Source organism: Thalia democratica, chromosome 1 (assembly GCF_965202585.1).
Source record: "Thalia democratica chromosome 1, ktThaDemo2.hap1.1, whole genome shotgun sequence".
Classification (NCBI taxonomy): Eukaryota; Metazoa; Chordata; class Thaliacea; order Salpida; family Salpidae; genus Thalia; species Thalia democratica.
The window spans coordinates 48,696,445-48,712,976 of NC_139165.1; the positions used below are offsets into that span (position 1 = coordinate 48,696,445).

The 16,532-nt window shown below is 30.3% G+C and overlaps 1 non-coding gene across 1 annotated transcript; it reads right to left on the reverse strand.

The window, feature by feature from the left end:
• Positions 1 to 14,441: 14,441 nt before the first annotated feature.
• On the reverse strand, positions 14,442 to 14,631 carry LOC145849314 (small nucleolar RNA U3). Its single transcript, XR_014372358.1, has one exon. It is a non-coding gene; the product is annotated as a small nucleolar RNA U3 (small nucleolar RNA).
• Between the last annotated feature and the right edge of the window lie 1,901 nt (positions 14,632 to 16,532).

Genomic DNA, 16,532 nt, shown 5'->3' on the forward strand with positions numbered 1-16,532 from the left:
TCTAGGATTAATAAAAAGTAGTTAAACAAGAAAAATTATCAGTTTAAATATAAATTATAATTTTGACATTGCTTAAGTGCTAAAAGTAAAGAAAGAATATAATTTACGGTTTTTTTAACAAATTTTGATATATTTGGCAAACCTGTATGAACTATTTGAAGAATTGAGCTTTTTATTATTATTTTTTTAAATTAATTTATGAACATTCTTTATTTATATATAAATATAAAGAATGTTCATAAGTCAATATATGAAATTAATTCAAATACATATGAAACTTTTCCAAGGCAAATAAATTGATTTCTGAACAACTAAATTACTCAAAATAACACTATTAGTTTATTTTGTACAATACAGTTTAAGTAAAGCAAAGCTTGCCCTACTGTAAGTGTTCTTATTAAAATATCTGTTTTTGAGTCACTTTTCTTAAAACAAAATCTTAATTTAAACTACTTAAAACTTTTACAATGTTTACTAAACGAAAAATGGCACTTAGTGCATTTAATGAAAATCTTAATATAAAACCTGTTTGCTTGTTAAAATGTGAAATTAATGAAAGGAATTGTATTTAATAAAACAACTTTTGTAAAAAAAAAATAATACTTATATCTAAAAATAATTGATGTTTTTTATTTATTTATCTAGCTTTTTTCAGAGTAGTAAAAAAACCTGGAATCCTGTAAAAACCTGTAGTTTGACAATATAGGCTAAAAAAACCTAAAAACCTGTAATTTAATAAATTTAGAAAAAAACCTAGAATTTTGTACAGAATTTATTAAAAATCCTTCAAAAAAATGGAATTTTAAACAACTTTTACATGTTAAGTAGTAAAGTTTCGATTTGACACAAAAATTTAACAAGTGTGAATTTAGCTTGGTAACATTTTCAAGAATTTTTAAAAATGTCCAAACTTTAGACACAATTATTTTCCTTATCTTGATAGCTAAATAAAAACTTTTTTTTTATTTTAGAGAACGGTTCTTTGTCTAAAACAAAATTCATTGGATTGACTTTAAGTGTGGAGCCCCTTAAAAAATAAAAAGGGTTTTGTTATAATTTTTTACTAAGCTCGAATTCGTTAAAAAAAAAATTTAACATTTATATTTATTTGTGAATAAATTTTATACAAGAGTTTTTTTTCCAACTGTTAATATTTTGCACTATTTTGTTATCTTTCGCACGAAGGTTGTGGTTGGTCTGATGGACCAGGTTGGCTACGGCGCGAAGAGTGTGGGTCAACACCCCTTTTGTTGATTCCTCTGTCAATGTTACGCTGGCTACAGCGAGTTTCGGGGTTGTTGACCTTGTCTAAAGTATGATGTATGTTCTCTTTAGAGAACATACTATCCTTTTTGGTGGGCTTGGCTCTATTACTCATTATGCTATACCCACTATATACTATATAATAGTTAGGTATGGCCCACTAGTTATTTAATTAAATTTAGATATTTTAGATATTTAGATATTTTAGATATTTAGATATTTTAGATATTTAGATTAATCAAATTTGGTTTGTAAATTTCAGAGATTATTAAGAGCACCAAAAAGCAGCTTGCTTCTTAACTAATTATCCACAACAAAGCTTATTTATTCAATTTTATATAACCAATTTACAGATAATTTCAATATAATGATCTATTAACACCAAAGTTTAGTTATTTAAATTTATGCAAAATCAAAAGTACAATTAACTACAATTTTATTTTATCAACAGCAGAGTTTATTCAAATTTATGCAAACCACAGTAAAATTAACTTCAATTTAACTAATTTAGAAATTTCAATTTAAGAGACAGAACTAGAAAATAATAGATTAATGACAAACTCACAATTTAGCACCAAGAAGTTCAGCTTGAGCTTTTTCAAATCTAAATAATTTAAAACTAAAGGCGGCAAAGTTAACAAATTAATAAAAAACCCCTAATTAGAGAAAACTCTTTTGCTAAATTTAATTTTTAGCCAGAGGCGTTACATTTTCCCCTCTTATTAAACATTTTTAGAATTTTAACTTAGGTTTTTTTAGATAAACATTAGTTTTAAGGTGTTAAACGTTTGTTAAACTGAAAAAAACTTTAAATATAGTCAAGGTTAAAACCATTATACACTAGAGCACTCAACTTAGAGATATATAAGCATGCAACATAAGTTTATAACTTTCTTTTTGTAATTTACATGTAATAATCAGACATAATATTTTAAGAGATACTTATGATCATCAACTTTATGTGCTAAAAGGTACTTGCATATAACAACATTTTTGAGCTAATTCAAAATCTGGATTTAAACACTCTACTAGCTGTTTTTAAAGTAAAATTAAAACTATAATTATTTAAATGTAGTAAATGCTTAAGACACTTTTTAAGTGTGGTAAAAATGCTTTTTTTAACAAAATAAAAAATAAATTCTAAAGAAATTGTAAAGAAAAGACTCTTTTTGAATATAAATTTACAAATTCCTAATTACAATCATGAGTCAAAAGTTTGTTTAAAAGTCAATGTTTACCGTTCATGATGATGGTTCCTTACTCTTACACTGGAGGTTGAGGCTCGGCCTCTTCTTACTCGCCTTCTCCTCCTCTTCTCTGGTTGCTCCAGCCGCGGCCGCTCTTCTTGTAGTGGTTCTCCCGGAACTCTGGCGGGAAGTTTGGCTCCGCTGGCGACCTGGCGTTGTTCACCATCGTCATCAACGCCAACGGATTCGAGGGTCTGCTTGACATCATCAGCAGACGGGTTGGCATTGCCCCCCATGGCATCCGAAGGTGTGCTGCCATGTATGCATTTCCAGACGAATCGACATCGTCACTACAATTCTGCTGTACGTAGTGGCAGCTTGTTCGTATTAGAATGGTTCATTCTGAGGTCTCTGGGGTGTGGCAGTTCGACTTACCCCACCAAACTAGATGAGTGAAAGTTATTGAGCCATGATTTTTACAATTTGCTTGGCAAGCTTTCCCAGTGCTAAACAGGAGACAACCAAAACTCAATGCAATATAGAAAATTTTAGATTTTTATATAAAATATCACACAGTACCTATTTTAGCTAAGATAATTACAAAAAAAATACATGTCTATAAGATACCAATTTTTAATGGTTGTACAAAAAAATATAAAATCAAAAACCCCATCAATTTTCAAATTAGAAAATTAAAAAGTTAAGTCATTTAACAATAATATAAAAAATGCAAGCAGCTTCTAGGTGTTGTACAAAATAATCAGTGAAAATCAAATGTTGCTTATTTGAATAAGCTCTTAAGTAGTATTCATCTAAAAAGTACCAAATATTTTTCTATGCTTGTACAAAAAAACACCAGGTCTCCTGGCTTTGACCATGGCAGGCTTGTAATTATCCAATATTATCTCGAGCTCGTAGTTGTGTTTTGGCTTTGCGTGGTAGGTTGGCTTCCTGGTAATTTCAGGGAAGTCCATTAATAGTCTTTTGCATTTTTCTTCTAACGGAGTCGTATTCTTACCACCCAGATTGATGTGGTTGACTGAAGCGACTATAGGGGTGGGCAACTCAGCAGGTGCGAACAGTCTAGCTGATTCGTTTGACCCCATCTTGCATAGTTGAGAGGTAGATGGCAGGATCGCTAGTTCGTTCTTTCTTAACAGGTCCATGCCAATAATGCCAAAGTGGCGTGATTCTTGAATAACCCAGAACGAGTGGTTGATGGGTTCTAAATTCCCCAATTGAAGTTCGACATCCGCGCTACCAATAGGGTGTGTTGTTTTGTTACCAAACCCTTGGATGGTTCTACTTTGTTTAGGAAAATATTTGTCTATACCGTTAGTCAATTCCTTCGGCAGGATTGAAATTTCGGATCCGCTGTCAACCAAAAAGATAACATTTGTGTTTGAATCCGCTAAAAATAGGAGGCCCTGAGGGAGGTTCTTCGGTTTGGGTGCAGGGAATTTATTCAGTTGAAATGTCCATTTTTCTACACTTTTATCTTTGTTGTGATTGGTAGTGTCGAGAGATTTTTGTTGTGGTTCTGGCTGCGGTTGCGCTGACCGTTGGGACTGCCCGTTGTGGTGCTGGCTAAGGTAGCTCGGATCGTTGGCTCTCGTCGTGGGGGTGCTGGCTTCGGTGGCGCTGACCGCTGGCCCTGGTGATGCTGGCTGTGTTTGCGCAGACCGTTGGGACTGCCCATTGTGGTGCTGGCTAAGGTAGCTCGGATCGTTGGCGCTTGTCGTGGAGGTGCTGGCTTCGGCGGCGCTGACCGTTGACGCTGGCCCTGGTGATGCTGGCTGTGTTTGCGCTGACCGTTGGGACTGCCCGTTGTGGTGCTGGCTAAGGTAGCTCGGATCGTTGGCGCTTGTCGTGGAGGTGCTGGCTAAGGTGGCGCTGACCGTTGACGCTGGCCCTGGTGATGCTGGCTGTCTTTGCGCTGACCGTTGGGACTGCCCGTTGTGGTGCTGGCTAAGGTAGCTCGGATCGTTGGCGCTTGTCGTGGAGGTGCTGGCTTCGGCGGCGCTGACCGTTGACGCTGGCCCTGGTGATGCTGGCTGTGTTTGCGCAGACCGTTGGGACTGACCATTGTGGTGCTGGCTAAGGTAGCTCGGATCGTTGGCGCTTGTCGTGGAGGTGCTGGCTAAGGTGGCGCTGACCGTTGACGCTGGCCCTGGTGATGCTGGCTGTGTTTGCTCAGAACTTTGGTTCTCATCGGGTGTTTCTGCTGCACTACGTGAGGCTGTTTGCTTTATATGAAAAGTCATCTTTGGTTTGTTTGAAGGTGTGGACACTTCATTTCCTGGATGACTTATAGTGCAGTTTGAGGCATTTCTGGTTGATCTCGGTTGAGATGGGGGTTGCTGTCGAGGGGCGGTTTTATTTACAAACTGGACAGCTTGGGTGTGAGATAGTGTAGCCCCAATCACTCTCCCTCTCACTGCGGAGAGTTTGGGAGCTCGTTTTTTGCATGAGGCGGAGATATCACCTGGCTCCTTGGTAGGTCTTGAGCCTTTGAGGTGTGTGAAACCTGGTGGGGAACCTGGATTTGAGGATCCATGTATGTATTCTGTCTAACCTGAGTTGAGATGTCGTGATTTGTCCTTGTGGATGGATTTAGACTTCTCAATTCATGTAATTCTTCTTGTAATTTTCGAAATTCCTCTAGAAGTTTAGCCCGTCGAATTTGTTCCTTCAAATCTTTGATCCCCTGTACTAACTCCTCGGCACCCAGTTCTTGAGGTGGCACTTGAATAGGGGGTCTCCTGTTGTTTTGGAGGGAATAGTTCATGTTTAAGTGGTTAGGTTGGAGTTGTTGTTGGAGTGTCAAGGGTGAGGTTCTTGCTGGAGGAATGGAGCTGTTGCTAGGTGGTCCTGTCACCCTTGGTGGAGGCCCATAGTTGCTAGGTGTAGAATTTTGTTGGGGTGGGTAGCTTTGTCTTGGCAGACCACTTGGATTAGGCTGGTCTCTAGGTTGTTGATAACTGCCCATTGCTGCCTGGGGTTCTTCCTCCTTTTGGTTATTTCCTGACTGACCACCCCCTATGTTCATGTCAATCTCGGCACTGATTTCTAAACTCTGTGTATCAATTAAAGCGTGTTCACTCACGTCGTGGTCACCATATCTTTCGCACGAAGGTTGTGGTTGGTCTGATGGACCAGGTTGGCTACGGCGCGAAGAGTGTGGGTCAACACCCCTTTTGTTGATTCCTCTGTCAATGTTACGCTGGCTACAGCGAGTTTCGGGGTTGTTGACCTTGTCTAAAGTATGATGTATGTTCTCTTTAGAGAACATACTATCCTTTTTGGTGGGCTTGGCTCTATTACTCATTATGCTATACCCACTATATACTATATAATAGTTAGGTATGGCCCACTAGTTATTTAATTAAATTTAGATATTTTAGATATTTAGATATTTTAGATATTTAGATATTTTAGATATTTAGATTAATCAAATTTGGTTTGTAAATTTCAGAGATTATTAAGAGCACCAAAAAGCAGCTTGCTTCTTAACTAATTATCCACAACAAAGCTTATTTATTCAATTTTATATAACCAATTTACAGATAATTTCAATATAATGATCTATTAACACCAAAGTTTAGTTATTTAAATTTATGCAAAATCAAAAGTACAATTAACTACAATTTTATTTTATCAACAGCAGAGTTTATTCAAATTTATGCAAACCACAGTAAAATTAACTTCAATTTAACTAATTTAGAAATTTCAATTTAAGAGACAGAACTAGAAAATAATAGATTAATGACAAACTCACAATTTAGCACCAAGAAGTTCAGCTTGAGCTTTTTCAAATCTAAATAATTTAAAACTAAAGGCGGCAAAGTTAACAAATTAATAAAAAACCCCTAATTAGAGAAAACTCTTTTGCTAAATTTAATTTTTAGCCAGAGGCGTTACATTGTAAATAAAACGAAATATTAACAATTTGAAAAAAAATTCTGCATGGTATTTATTCACACATATATATAAAAATTAAATATTTTTTTTTTATTTGAGCTAAATAAAAATTAATAACAAAACTCATATTTTGTACTATTTGGCCTTATTGCGGAATTAAGAATTCTAGAATTAGGCCAAATAGTACAAAATATTAACAGTTGAAAAAAAAAATCTTGTATAGCATTTATTCACAATTAAATATAAATAATGAAAAACATAAAAATTTTGGTTTTTTCTTTATTTTTGAAATTAAATTCGAGCTTAGTAAAGATTGAAAACAAAACTCTTTTTTTTCTAAGGGGCCCCTCACTAAAAGTCAAAACCCAATCAAAGGATCTTATTTTTTTTAATTCATAGACCATAACCGTTCTCTAGAATTAAAAAAAAAGTTTTTATTTAGTATTAAGATAAGGAAAATAATTGAGATTAAAGCTTGGACATTTTTAAAAAATTCTTGAAAATCGTTACCAAGCTAACTTCACACTCGTAAAAATTTATCGTATAGATCAGGGTTTTCCAACCATGGATGCAAGATTACTTTTCATTATTGTTTGAAAAATAAGGAGATGTTTTCTAACTTGAGCGACTGTAAGCCTTAAGTTATTTTACTAAAAAAAACATAACTTTAGATTTTTAATGCTAACAAGCAATTCAAATCTCATAAAAAATTTAAAGATTTAAAAATTTTTATTAATATTTATTAATATATATCAATATTTTTGAAATTTAATGAGCTCAAAACTTACTTGCTTGACCTTCATAAAACGTTTATCATTGCAGAGGAGAGGGTGAGTTCTGATGTTCTATACCTAAGAAAATATAAAAATAAATAAAACTTGATTGAACAAGGTTTGTTGTACTTTTTACATTCCATATATTTAGTTTTTGTTAGTATAGTACATTATCAAGAAAAATTGATTTACAAGTGCTCATCGATCTATTTTAAATCATTAAAAAAATCATTGCATGTACTGCAAGGTGTGCGTGAACAAATTAAAATATTTCATGGGTGCGGGGCATCAAAAAGGTTGGGAACCACTGGTATAGATGATTTTTTTTTTAATAAAAACAAGTTTAAAGTAGCTTTATAGTACTTTTTCAATGTTGTTATACTAATAAACCCAGTTTTTTATCTTAAACTTAGTTTTAAACTAGAAATAGATTTTAAAAACTGTAAATTAAAAAACCTGGAAAAAATTCAGAAAACCTGGAGAAAGTTTTCCAAAACATTTGGCAACGCGTATTTTTTGATTAAAATTTTTGTTAACTGGTACACACAAAGAATGATAAAAAGAGCGTTTATAATTATTGTAAAATAAAGTAAAAATCTGCAATTAATATTCACACATTCATTAGATATTTGCAATTGAGTTAGAATTGCAAACTGCCAGGTTTATCCTTGTACTGTATTTTTTGAACTTATAATTGTATTTAGGTATTCAAAACACATACTTTTTAAATTAGATTCAAGTTATAAATTCAACAATAAATAAGTTACTTATATCCCTAACTTATTAAAAACATATATTTTTTATTTAGATGAAAAACGATAGATTTTTAAAAAAGCTTTTAACGAATTTCTTTTAGATTGTTAATTGTATATATATCGTCATTGAACGATAAAAAATCGCTCAGAAAAATTGGTCTGAACTCTAAAGACCAGGTATACGAAAAAACCTTTCGGTTATATATATGTACACCACATACTTTAACAATTTCATACAAGCTAAAAAATTATTTTTTAATCTGAAATTTCATATCTTAAGAAATAAAACAATCAATAAAATGAAAAAGCAAAAGTAACGAAAATTAACTTAATTGTGTGTTTATGTAAGAAAGTTTTCTTCATAATGTACTCAAAAAACTTGTCTATTAAGATAAAAATGAAAATACAGTCTAAGCTTAAAACTCAAAAGAATAAACATAGAAGTAAATAACATTACTAAACTTAAAAAAATAACTAAAACTTAATTTATAAAACAGTAAAAACAATACTAATAACATAAATGAAAATATTTGATAAATAGGTCACAACATTTTAAATAAAGTACAATTGTAAAAAGCTGAAATACTTTTACGTTGAACTTTTATCAGTATTTCATGCGAAAAGCTTGACCTTTTTTTTCAATTGATTGAAATACTTAAGGAAGTAAATATTTATAAAAAAAATTGCAAAGTATTAATGATTTTATAAAAAAGTTAATTTGACAATTAACTCAATTTGACTTGTACTAATAATGATAAAGAAAACAAGTAGTGTAACACTTATACACTATGCATTTAAATAGAAAAAAAAAGAAATTAACAAGTTTAAATTAAACAACTAGTAAATAGAATAGTGAAGAAGGTAATTAACATTTAAATCAGTTTTTGAAATAAAGCTATTTCAAACACTTATTTAAAAATAATACTTTTTAATAAAAAATTAGAACATAAAAATTTAGTTCTTTATACAAATTAAGTGCTTTACCTGATCCAGAAAGTGGATCTAAACTATACAGGTATATATTTCTATATAGATCTTGGAAAGTTATTTAGATCAGCCAGCTAGATCAGAAGTTTTATACTGGTATAACACTAAACAAAGGTTAAAAGTATTTTTTTGTTTGTAGAAAATGCTAAACTTAATTATTACTAAAGTTAATGGATTACTAAAAGCAAACTCCGAAAGAAAAGACTTCAAACCTGGCCGATTAGTTAAAAACACATTTAAAAGGTTTATAACACATGCAGCAAATAATGCCAGTTCACTAATTTGGAGAAACATAACCGATGTATACAATAGATATAACTTTGATGAAACTTTGACCCAGTACAGCTTTAAACAAGGCAAACTCGGAAACTGCGGCATGATTGCCTCAACGGCCTCACTGCTCTTCAATGATAAATTGTACTACAAAGTAGTGCCGCAAGGGCAGCGTTTTAAAACTTTTTTGAACTACTATATATATGGTGGTCCATCAACGTTTAAATTTAATCTTTACAAGTTCGGAAAACCTTACCAAGTTGTAGTTAATGAAAAGCTTCCCTTTTATAAAAACAACTTGTTTTACTGTCGCAGTTTAAACAGCTCTTTTGTTGGGCCTTTGTTAGAAAAAGCTCTTGTTGCACTAAATTTTGGAGGAAATTATGACTTAGCATCCGACATTGAAAGCGAACAAATTTTTTCAAGTCTAACAAATAACTTTTTTGAAGTGTTTAGCTATAATTGTTCAAAAAAATACTTGAGTCAAGTAATAAGCCACGGTTTAGAAACAAACTCATTAATGACAGTAACTTTTAAAAATGACATAACATACCAAGATTTTGACCTGAAAAAAGAACATGCTTACAGTATTATTGATATCGAAAAAAACAAAGTATGGATTTATAATCCTCACGGAAGAACTTTAGTGATGCCTAAAAAAGTATTCTATGAACAATTACTCAGCGTGTGCATATCTTATTTTGAGAACAATATATATGATATTCCAGAAATAAAAACTAGAAAAGAGTTTGCTGAAACTTGGCCTAAATACAAAGAAAATAGCATTCGATACATTTATTATGATTTAATAATAGAAGAAGACTCAACAGATTTGCTGTTAAACCTACTTGAAATGAAAAGTGAGATTGAGACCTCAAAAAGATCTATTTTGATCGTACCAGTAAATAATGAAAGCGAAAATGCAAATGAAAACATTTTGTGTTCTTGTATACCAGTTGAAGAAGATTTCGCGAGCGAAATTTCTTTGAGGGGAAGCTTGAAGAAGGGAAAATACAGAATAGTAATTTCGGGACATGTGTATTCTTATACAAGCTACTTGGAAATTTTCGGCGATGAAATTCTTTTACGGGTTGCCGCTTCGAAAAAGTGCAGCGTGAAGAGACCTGTTGAAAGCGAAAATGAAGAGCTCGAAAACGCACTGGAATTTTATTTTGATGAATTTTTTAATAATTAGTTATATACAGGGGCGTCGCGTGAAGAGGAGCACATGTTTCACCATTAAAGTATAAAAAAGCTTATTATAAAATTGTAAAACTTAAAAAAAAATTTTTATATAAAATTAAATTTGTTTACAAATGTATTTTTGTAACTGCATTATTTTTAACTTACTTAGTTAAAGTTTAAAGTTATAAAATTAAGGGATTAAAAAAAAAATCTTTAAATTTTCTGAACCTCTTAACAAAAATACCATGCGTCGCCATTTGTTATATAACTAGTATAGTCGGCCTAAAGTGATAGAAAAATAAATAAGTTTTTATAGACATGATAAACTGGTATTTAACCTTAATTATTACCTATCAAAATAAAATTTAGTTATATACAATTAAAAGTTGCCTAAATTCATCTAAAACCTGAAAGTTATTCTAAGATTTTATTTTTCATTTATAAATAGCTGGATTCCATATTTAGAGTTTCTAATAGAACTTTGTTTTTAAAAATTAACTTTTACATTTTAATATTACTAACTTCAACACCTACAGATTTAGAAGCTTTATACAAAAGCAAAGGTTAATATTAAAGATAAACTTTTTATAATGGAATTACTTTAAAAGCTGTTTAACTTTAAAGAATTAACTAGAAACAGTTTTAATTTAGTTAAGAGATACTTCTAGCAAAAAATTTCTTTAGTAAACAAGTTTTAGTTCTGGTTCCAACTTTTTTTCAAATTAAACTAGTAAATTTTGAATAATAATTACAAGACTTGCTGTTAATTTTTTTTGGATAAGTAAGTTATTTAGCTTTTTTTTTTGTTAAACTTTATATTTTAAAAGACATTTTTTAAACTGGTTTGTATGGTATTTATCGATCTTATATTTAAAAACTGAGTTTTAAATCAAAAGCTCGATCTATTTTAAAAACATTAAGATCTTAAAAATCAAATATATATTTAAACTCTTTTCGAAACACACAGTGATTAGTAATTACTAGGTTTTGTTATTTTTTTACCACTGTAGACTAAGTTAAAGCACTAAATCCAGAGTTAGCAAACTACAGTCTGCAAGCCAATTTTGGCCTACAAGTTAAAACATTTTGGTGAGAAACCCTCTACTTAGCTAAAAGAAGCAAGTAAAACCTTATGTGTACTACAGGTTATAAAACATTACTTTTTTAACTTCTTAGTTAGTTTTTTTGATTTTTTCTATTAACTATACAAACGGTTTTAGTATTATTTCTGTTTATTGAACGACAAAAAAAGCGCTCAATTTATTTGGTCGTTAAACCTGGTGCACGAAAAACCTTTCGGTGATCTAGTCGTACACCTTTTAGATACCTTTTAACGTTTTGTCCAGGATATTTCTTTCTAAATAAAATAAGCACCAATTCAATCAACTTTATAAATGATCTAAAAAGAATTTTTTTCTTTTGGTGTTGTTTGCAAAAAACTTTTTTCAGTCAATTTGGTTCATTTCTGTCAAAAGGCTTCAAAAACATGCAGTAAAGTCTAAATCATAAACTACAATTTAATCCTCTAAAACGTAGGAAGTCTAAATTATTTTGTCTCCAAGATTGCATAAAGTCTATTTAAATAAGAGTAAAGGGTTAATTTTTTTTTAGAACATGCATTATTAAAAAAAAAAAACTGCCTTATTTTTCAACTTATAGTATGTTATATAATGCTAACTGTCAAATTTGCATGAGCGTACAAAATTGCACGAGTGTCAAAGTTGCACGAAAACACTTTTGCACGAGGGGATAAAATTGCACGATGACACTTTTGCACGAGCAGACAATTTCACACGAAAAACATTTTTGCACGGGTAAAACTTTTTTAATTTTATTTTTTTATCTTTTTATTTTTACTATCTCTGTTACTCCTTACCCTCGGTCAGTAATTTTTTTCTTTATTTTTTTACTAATTATTTTTTACTTGTTTTTTTTTGTTTTTATTTTAATAGTTTTCTGTATTTTCACTCTCGTGCAAAAAAGTAACTCGTTGAAAATTGACCCTGGTGCAAAATCGTCCTCGTGCAATTTTGTTCCTTTGTGTAATTTTGTTCCCTTGTGAAAATTTAACTTCGTGCAATTTTTTGCTCATGCAATTTAGTCCTCTCGTGAAATTTATTAACCTCGTGAAATTTAGTCTTTGTGCAATTTAAACCCGTTCCCGTTATAAAAATGTATATAAATATTGAGACAAACTAAAAATTTAAAACATGCTGACGATAGTTTATAAAACAAGTGGGAACAATTCAATTTACACGAAGACACTTTTTCCGAAGGGTCAAATATGCACGAAGAGACACTTTTACACGAAGACACTTTTGCACTAAAGTAAAAAAAAAAGAAAAAAAGAAAAAAAGTCTTAAAAAAAATAAGATTAAAAAAAAGTTACCGACCGAGGGTAAAGGTTAGAAGTAACAGTAATGAAAAAAACCTAATGAAAATTATTTAAAAAGAAAAATAAAAAAACTAACAAAATTATAAAATTAATTATGAAAAATCGAAAAAAAATAAGAAAAAAATTACCGAACGAGGGTAAAGCTTAGGGATTATAGTTATAGCAAAAAAAAAATTATAAAATATTTTAGTAAAAAAAAACTAAAATTTTTTAATCCGTGCAAAAGTGCCTTCGTGCAAATCTGTCCCTTGTGAATATTAGACTTCTACCCGAATAAGTATATGTTTGGAAAAACTTAGTACTCAGTAGGCCAAAGCGATTTAATTTTACTTTATTACAAAAACTATTCAATTTATTTCGACAAGATACTTGTTCAGAGTCGGCAAACTAGGACCGGATCAGGCCGCGGGCAATATGTTGCCCGCTTTTAAACTATAACATTATTTAAAGCTAAATATAAGTTATTATTAGTTTTAAGCATAACATTTTTATTTTGGAATCCTTTATAATTCATATTTTTTAACTTCTTAAAAAAGAGTACTTTGTAGAATTCTTCCTTCTGCATAGATAAACATTTTAGGTTCAGTAAACTACATTATTTGTTAGTCTACCTGTAACTTTCACAAATAACATTTAGTTAATCAAAATCAAACATATTTTTTCTCTTTTTTTACTTTTGATGTTTTAGATGCATTGTAACTTTCCCTTTTAATTTCGGTTCTGGTCTTAAATTTTGCTTTCTCTTTTTTAAAAGCTTGTTAAAGCTGGCTGAATGTTAGCAGGCACAATTGTGACAACGAAGTCTGAAGGTTAGCTTTCGTAATATTAATCGATAAAAAAATCTTGAAATGACCAATAAAGTGGAAAACGTCATTGACTAAATCTAAATGGAATCTGTTTTTTTTTCTGCACTATTGGTATTTTATGTTTGTATCCAAGTTTCATCAATATGGTTCCCGCTCAAGTTACACATTTTTTCCGGCTTCGATAGAAGTTTAAGCTAAACTTAAGATTTATGTTCTATAAAGTTACAATTTTCATATTGAAATATCATATATAAATTTGTTAACACATTAAAATATTTTAAATTGTATTTCAACAGTTTATTCTTTTCTGTTATCTAAAACTTATTTAGATTTTATGACTTGTTTTTAAATTTTTAAATAAAACATAAAACTATAGGTAGTTTTGTACAGCTTATATTTTACATAAGAAAATAAAACTTTGAATAACTTGCAATATAAAAAAATATATAAAAAAGCTTAACATGTAAGTGAATTTCAAAAAAAAAAGTACCTGCATGCGTTATTAGTATATTGAATTAAGACTCAATTAAAAAATTGAAAAAAATATTTAAGTTGTGCGTTTGCTCAAAATACGCCATTTAATACTACTACGTATATATTTTTTGATTTTGATTATTTTAAACCCTTGGCGGTCTAATGACTCTTATCAAAGTAGCCCGAGCTCGATTCTCAGTATGATTATACTTTAAATTTCATTAACGAAAACCAATTTGTTCTGAAACAAAACTTTACGAAGATGTTTATGTTATTTTAGTAATACATGTACTTGACAACAAAATGACGACGAGTTTGGTTACAGTTGTCATAACCTTTGACCAATCAGCAAGCTTTCCTATAAAACCAACTATTAGACCTTCAACGATAAATTTTAAAAAATTCACAAGGGCTTTTTAGTTACCACTCAGAAAGAGAGATTCCCCTCCACTGTTGGTAACAGTGAAACAATCATTACAACATTCAGCCAGCTGAATTTTTTTTCCTGCTCAATAAACCACTCCACAATTCATCATCGTGAGAGGTTAACCGTCATTGTTGAATAACGTTCTTGAGACACACACTTTAGAAACGATCTCTGAAAGTTAACTTGTTTTCAAAATGTTTTTTACCCATTTTATTTTTTTTAAGTTACAGTTTGCAGGTGGTAAGTTCTTTGCGAACCCGCAAGAGAGCTCTATCGATATGCCACCACAAAAAGGAAACAGATATGAGAGAATAACGTATTGTCACAGTTGAATAATATTACATTTCTTTTACAAAAAATAATGTGTGGCTTAAGTTTTAACTTATAATAACGTTATTGTTAGTAATAATTGTATTACTAACAACTTTAGATTTTATATTAACTTTCTTTTTCATTAAATAATATTTAATTGTTTTATATAGTTATCACTGGATCCGGTCGTATCTTACTTTTAAAAAGAATCATGTTCAGTTTAATTTGAAAGAGCTTGAGTCTTTTTATGCAACTTTTTATAAGTAAAGAGAAAATTACTAAGAAAAATTTGCTCGTAGTCAGCACCATATAGTAAAAAGTCTTCCGCGGGCCTGACAATATTCAATATAAATTCAAAAAAAAACTTTGGGGAACTGTGTTATAGTTAAATACAGAGAAACATACGTTAGTTCAATAAACTAAATACTTTGTACATTGTTGTTATTTTAAAAGTTCGTGTGTAAACTATCGAACTATTTATCAAAAAATAATATCAAAGTTAAAGTTTTTAGTGCTAAATAAGTTTTGCCATTTTTTAAAGATAATTCAAGTAATGTATAAGTAAATAAATTTCACATAAGTAAATCAAACCAAGTTTTGACAATAAAGTTTAATTTTTTACGCAGCTACCCATTATATAACTGCACTCTGTAGTTATATTAGCTAGGAACAGATAAGTTTATTAATGTAAAGGTATAAAATTAGAAAACTAAAGATTTTTTGATGCTTTCTTAAAATGGTATACTATCAAAACCCACCCGATTTTTTTTTATTTGTTGATTAATTTATTATATATACTTTTTGAATTTTTTAAATTTTATTTATTTTTAACTATCACTGTTACCCCTAACCCTCGAACGGTAAGCGATTCTCGAACTTGACTGGTTGGATTTTGAATGCAGGTTGATTTTGATCGCGGGTGGATTTTGAACGTGTCCCCTTAAAATATCTGATTAGTACTTTATAAAATATGATCAAAATCTATAAAATGTTATTTGTTTAATGTTTTTATTTTTTAAACTGGATACAGCATTTTTTAAACTAACTTTTTTTAATGAAAAAACTTTATATCTATAAACACTGGTTTTAGTTACTTTGTATGATGATTAAATTTAACACTTGATGATTTACTTCCTGTATTTTTCGTCTTATAAATAAGAGTTTTCAAGAGTTTTTCTTTATTGAACAATCTTTATTATTCCTGCAATTGCAAAGATTGCAGCTATGGTTATTTATTAATTCGTTGTTGATTTTTTGCATCTTAAAATAAAAACCTTACATTTGGTATACAACTGTAGAATGATTTAACGCACGTCAAGTTATACCGATGGTGTGGGAACTCTTAAAAATAATCTATTTAAAACGGAATCATAAGTAATAAATGTTTTATAATTTTAGGGTGTTGGAATATTTTGTAAAAATAATGCATTTTGATAAGCTTTCCCACAATAAAATTATTTATTTGAGAGAATAATGCGTTTTTTAATGCATATATAAACAGTTTCGGCAGAGCATTCGGCGGTTATTGGTGTGCTTTAAGTTAAGATGCATTTCAAACATGTTAAACTCAAGATTCTTTCTCGATTAAGTTAAAAGATACTTATTATAATTGTATTATCATTTGTGTTTAAATGTAGTTCTAGTATAGAGTGATGTAATTGTATCTTTATGTTGTTTAGTTTATGTAAATAAAATATAAGTGTTGTTTTGATTGTTGTACTAATCTACTTTACTAATCCCTATTACACTAATAACAACTGTGTAACGGGATAAT